We start from the raw sequence: 6,451 nt of genomic DNA, 5'->3' as shown, positions 1-6,451 counted from the left end.
TGGAATTATTCACTGCCTGGAATACACTCTTTTCTTCAGGGGTTTCTTGGGTACATGTTTGTGTGGTCAGGTCACGTGAACTTTTGCCATCTATTTGGCTCCCTAAGAGGATATAGATTCCTTCGGTGGCTATTTGATATCTGTGTGGTATGAATCTACAAAAACAAAACAAAACAGGATGTGGACTACATTTGATATTTACTATGAAGAACATTGAAAGGATAGTGAGGAATGTCGAGATCAGGCATTCCTAGAACAAAACAGTTATTGGAAGAGAACAGGAACAGCTGTAGTTATTCTACCTGCAGTGAGAAACGTTTCTTACAGGACTGACAGTGTATATTCCTGTGCAGTCCCAGAATTCTTAATGTAGGAAGGGCAAACGAGGGCATTAAGCAAAAGAGCTGAACTTTGTTGAAGGTTTCCATTGATTTCTGAATAGATCTCAGGAGAATCACTTAAAAATGGTATAGTTCACCTTCAAAAGTGCAAATACTCTTTTATATAAGAGTGAAGAATTGATAGTTGAGGTAGGAAGGGTGGAAAATGGGATACTTTGTTGGATAACACAAAATTGGTGAAGCTGCTGGGCAACAACAAAGGTTCATTTTGACCAGTATCCTATTTGCAATGCAGTACACCCAGAAAAGATGCTGGGAATCCCGAAAACCTGCTGTGACACATCCCAGAAATAGCTTTAGAGCTCTGCCCCACCTGCTGCTCTTCCTGAGCCAATGTCTATGTCTGTGCCATGAGTAATATGAGACACCAGGCACAGTATGAGGGCTGCTCCAAAAGTAATTCCTCCTTTTCTGGCTGACATTTCAGGTGCAGATGTTGGTGGTATGGCAGTAGAGGCTCAGCCTTCCTGCCAATATCCCATTACGTTTTGTTGCTACATGACAGATGGCAGCAGAGGGGCAGACTGACAGAATGGAGTCTGACATGGAAGTGTATAGGAAGCAATGGTGTGGAAATGAGTTCCTCCATGTGGAAAAGAATTACACCCACTGACACACACTGACACTTCCTGAACACCTACTGAGACCAAACAGTGGTTGTTAGCACAGTGAGGTGGTGCGTGGTGCGTTTCAGCAGCGAGGACAGCAACAGTGAATCACCTCCACTGGTGCAGAACCTTAGAAGCACAACATGCAGGCTCTTGTTAACTGCTGGCATAAAAATAAATAGGATTCATTATTTTGAGAGAAACCTACATATACTCCAAGCATATAAATATAAAAATAAAGATATATATATATATATAAAGTTATGTTTGTTTTAAGGAGATTGAGTTTTTATTTAGAAATTCAGAGTGATGAAAAAGAGCATTTAAAAAACTAAAAGATATGATTGTGCACATAGGCTGTTATGTCACGGCAGCAGTGAAAACCAAAAACAGAATCTCCAAAGCAAGATTTTATCCATGATGTTGTTATAAAGGAGAGCTGTGCAGCTTAGCTTTCCACTCAGTTAAATTCTGCGTACAGGTCTACTATTAATAAAGCAACATTCTCTCTCTTGGCCGCAATAGTAGATTGAGTTAAAATCAAAGAAACCAGTATCAGATTAAGACCTCTTCAGACATGGGTAATTCAGTTAGTACCAGCTTGTGCCCAGTTTACATTAGTTTTATTTTCTGTGCTGCCCTGACAGTTGTCAAAGGATGAAGTGTGCAATTAAAATGATTTGTATTCATGTATACGCATACATACAGAGCATTTATGCTTCCTATTGGTGCTGTCAATTTGGATTCATTATTCTCCTCCTGATACTTTAAGCTGAACAATTTAATGCTTGTAAAAATTTCCATTATAACAGGAGGGATGAAGTGCTCCTTTCTGCAGTCTTCCTATTAGTGCTAGAAAGACAAAAGCTCCCTCTTGTGGCAGATTTTTGTAATTACATTTTTCTTTTTATCCCATTTCCCGCTGTATCTCAAGCAGCCTAGCAACCATATTACTAAGCCCAAAGCGCTCCAGTAACAGCACTAGAGGAAAGAAACCACGGCGCTGGCCTGTTTGAAAAGCACTACATATGCTTTGGATATGATCACATACACACAGTGAATTGGGAAGCAGATCTAAAGCAGTAAATTCAGAAAACTCCTTATGTATTGACACATATAACTGCTTCATATTTATCATTAAGCCCAAAGACATTCAGGCTCTCAGTAAACAGCCGATTTACTTGTTTTTATGGGTACAGTTTCTTACCACAGCATAATATCAGCTAGACACATTTTCAGCCATAGGAGGGGCAGAAAATGTGCTTACTTTCTGAACTTTTACTCATATTCCCAGCTGCCAAGCAGCTATCATTCTAAATTAATTTGCTCCTTCCAACGTGGAAATATACCTATAAGTGAAAAACCTCAGAAAGTAGAGAGACAGAGATATCAGTCTCTGTCAATCAATAACATTAGATTCCTTAGGTGTATTCCACATTTGGGAAAAAAAAAAATAAATAAAAAAGTTCATATCTTGTGCAGCAAGATCTCTTGTAAATATATTGAAATAAATACTCACTATATCCTGATTTATTTATCTATTTCATGGGTGCCAACTCACTGAATAAAAGCCAAATATATTTTATCCACACTTCTACTTCTCAATGATGCTCCCTCTAAAATATCTCACTCTCAACCACTACACAGAGTTTGTCTGTAAAGCTGCAGGCTGCAAAGATACTGGCTTCACCAGCACTCTGCTCTAAAGAAATATGAGGTGAACTTCTTGTTTCCTGCTCATCAGTTAAAGTCTGTTAATCCTTTTCTCTCATTATTGATGCTAAAGCAGCATCCCAAGCTGTTCTTTGAACAGTTCTGAGGACGACCAGGAGAAGGGCAGCCTGAGGACTCAATCAGGTCTTCTGGATCCAAAACAGAAGAGATTCCTGCTGCAGATGGCTGACTTTCAGGGTCTCCTGTCTCAGCCTGTCTCAGCCTGACCAAGTTTGCACTCTCAGCCCTTTCTGTGAGAAGCCACTCTTTGTCCTGCCAGTCAGCAAGTCAAATTGCAAGGTACTGTCAGAGGTTCCAATGGGAGAGGCTTCAAACATCACCATGGCGCTCACATGTCATCACAGTGACATCTACCTGGTGCTCAGGGACCAGCTGGTTCAGCAGCCAGATCAAACATTGCTGACCCTCCTTTGTTGCTGGTTTTGTTGCTTCACTGTGTGTCCCCTGAATTGCTCCCTTCTGGACTCCTTGGTGTCCCTTGGGTTCTCAGTAGTCTCCCAAAGGCCTCTCTATGGGTCCAACTGGAAAAAAAAGAACAGTAAGTGTACTATGCTGATGACATAAACAGGAGATGACCAACCTCTCTGTTATTTGATTCCAATGCTTTTATTTGATAAATCAGAAGTTTAGAAAGCAATCTAACAAAATTAATGGCTTTTTCTATGTTGTTTAAATCACACCCCTCTCTACAGGATCAAGTTCTCTATCTGTAAAGAAAAGCTTTGATCTGGAGATGGTGTCTGGATGCAGGACTTGAGTGTATGCTAAGTTTGAGGATAACACTAAATCTGGAGGAGCTGTTGACTCCATTGGGGTAGAGAGGCCTTGCAGTGAGATTTTAACAAATGAGAGCGTTGAGCAATCACAAACAGCATGAATTTTAACAAGAATGATGATGTCTGCTTTCTGGTGGCAGCAGCAGAGCCCAGGGGAATGGCATGGAGTTGTGTCAAGGGAGGGCCAGGTTGATTGTCAGGAAAAGGCTCTTCACCAGAGGCCAATGGGCATGGAACAGGCTTACCAAGGCAGTGGTCATGGCCTCAAGCTGCCAGAGTGCAAGGAGCATTTGGACAGCACTCAGAAATATGGTTTAGTTTTCAGGCAGTGCTGTGTAGAGGCAGGAGCTGGACTCAATGACCGTGTAGATTCGTTCCAAAAAAAAAGAGATCATATTGTGTGAACAGTGGATTTTACATTATTACTTTCTCATTTCATTGGCTCATTATACCTTTGGCATATGCATCTATAGAAGCAGGACTCAAATATATTTGAGTAATGCTCAAAGCCACATCTAACTGCTAGCAGGTTGCCATACATCCGTGACTTAAGTACAGCAACATATATGTATATATATATAATATATATAATATATATAATATATATAATATATATATTATATATATAATTTTATTTTTCTGTATAGGGAACCTGCTTGGGAAAATGACGTGTGGAACTTCAGGCAGAAGACATCAGAAAAACTCTTCCTAAGTACAAATGAAATATTTGCTTAAGTAGGTACCCAGATTTCTTGCTGGCATTTGCAGGGTCAGGATTTTATCTGTTATTATATTAACAAATGAGCACACGTGCCACTTTCAAGTGCCTTCAGCACCTTGCCACGTGTGGAGGAATTATAAGACAAGAAAATATATTTTATATGAGTCTGATGTCATCTCTTTCTCTGTCACAGAGACATCCACAGGTTAGCAGTCTGCCTTAAGAGTAAACTTGTTAAGTGGTATTTATTTTTCTTTTAAAGCCTGTCATTAATATTTACTAACAATTCATTCCAAATGCACCTAGATTTACAATAAGCAAGGACCTCCAGTCCTGTGTCATAGTTCCTATATCAGTTCTTGGGAGCTCATATTTTTGTCTTTGAAGGAGTGTTTCTTATATTAAAAAAGACAGATGCTGATGTTTGCTTCATGATAAAAGATCACTGATATGTTCTGACACAAGCACACTGTAGGTGAATGACAACATACAGAGTTGTATGATAAATGTACATAAAAAAACAATACGTATTTATACTGTCTACACTGAAAATGTACATGAACATCCTTGTCACATCCTCAGTGGATAGAGGCTTCCAGCGAAGGCTTTGAACAGGAAGGGTAAGATGAACATACAATGTTGCCAGTTATGTCTTACTTTAAAGAAAGATTTCTCCAGCTGATTTAATGCATTTTGCCAAACTTGACCTCATTCCATCTCAGCAATTTAGAGGTGTAAGTCTCTCTGTCACTCTTCATAGTTCTTTGTTCATTGCTGAAACTGGTGTCTCACCTAGGACAGTATGCATCAGGATAAATCCTTTTTGCCTATTTCAGAAGAAGCTTCTTGACTTCTTGCTTACTTCTAGCCTGCTGCAGAGTCCAAAGAAGAGAGTAAGCTGATGATACACTTTAGGAAACCTCCGACAGTATTCTGAGTTTGGTATTGAATGAGAAACAACCTATTATAATTTATCTTATCTTGAACAAGGAGCAAGATTCAAGAGTGCTTGAGTGCATGAAAAAATGATATAAATTGGATTTTCTTTGGTGCACCCCAAAGTTTTAGTTTGCTTGCAGCTCTCTTGAGCGTGTGTGGAGTAGAGGTACAGTCAAGACTGTTGGCTGGAGGCGTTACAGTCTAAACCAAGGAGACAATAGTGCTGCTGAATCTGGACTTGCCTTAATGTAAAGCTGCCCGGATGCAGACCTTGAGCACTTGTTTATTTCCCTCATCACGATAACTGCTAATTTCTGGTTTTGTTCCTTGGGGATTTTATACTGCCCACAAGAATTCAAGCTTTCCTTCAGATATTGGCCTTCCTTGAATGCCAACTTTATGAGATTGGGAATGCAGTGAATAATGATTTATATCTGTCTGTCAACAGCCAGAACATAGAACAGACAAGGAGGAGACGTCAATTTATTGCTGTCAGAGGCAAGTGATGTGGGGGGAATCTTCAGGTGAAGAACCTTTTTCTAGCACCCAACCTGCCCCTCCCCTGGCACAGCTCCATGCCGTTCCCTTGGGCCCTGTCACTGTCATGGAGAGAAGAGCTCAGCGCTGCCCCTCCGCTCCCTGTAAGGAGCTGCAGCCGCCATCAGGCCTCCACCAGCTCTGGACTAAACCAACCAAGGAACCTCAGGCATTTCCTACACTCCTTCCCCTCCCGACCCTTCCCCATCTTTGTAGCTCTCATGGTCTCAGAACTACAGGCATAGTGGAGTAAAACTGCAGAAACAGGAAATTACAGTTTGTACATGAGTAAATGGCATTTCAAAGAACCACATTACTTATATCGCAGCATCCGTGTCAAGTTGAAAGACACATTAATTAAATGGTACTTGTTGTCTGTAAAATGATAAGGAGGCTTTTCTTCAAGCAACACTAAAATATGAATGACTTAAGCGAGCAGAGGCCTGGGGACTGAACTCTGGTCAGAGACCAGTCTCACACATCAAACTGCAATAGATAGTCAAAAGCAGAACTTTCAAAGGAATGTCTAAACCTCTGTGTGACTGCTGCCAACCAAAATGCAGCTTAGGCTGTTTCCTATCATGATTCTTCTCCTGAAATTCTGGCAATAAATTTTCTGTTGCTTAGCAAAGTGTGCCACATAATCTGTCTTGTAGATGCACTATCAAAGTAATGTTAATCAGTGTATGAAAATCCATTTAATAAAATATATTAAAAAAAAAAAAAAAAAAAAAA

At 40.1% G+C, this 6,451-nt stretch overlaps 1 long non-coding RNA gene across 1 annotated transcript; it reads left to right on the top strand.

Moving 5' to 3' along the window:
- Positions 1-3,187: 3,187 nt before the first annotated feature.
- LOC116654277 lies at positions 3,188-4,254 on the top strand. Its single transcript, XR_004309389.1, has 2 exons — positions 3,188-3,281; positions 4,167-4,254. It is a non-coding gene; the product is annotated as an uncharacterized LOC116654277 (long non-coding RNA).
- The last annotated feature ends 2,197 nt before the right edge of the window (positions 4,255-6,451 follow it).

The sequence above is a fragment of the Coturnix japonica genome, chromosome 1, assembly GCF_001577835.2.
Source record: "Coturnix japonica isolate 7356 chromosome 1, Coturnix japonica 2.1, whole genome shotgun sequence".
NCBI classification, from domain to species: domain Eukaryota; kingdom Metazoa; phylum Chordata; class Aves; order Galliformes; family Phasianidae; genus Coturnix; species Coturnix japonica.
Note: the sequence above shows the minus strand (reverse complement) of the source record. Positions and strands in the feature narration are given on the sequence as shown.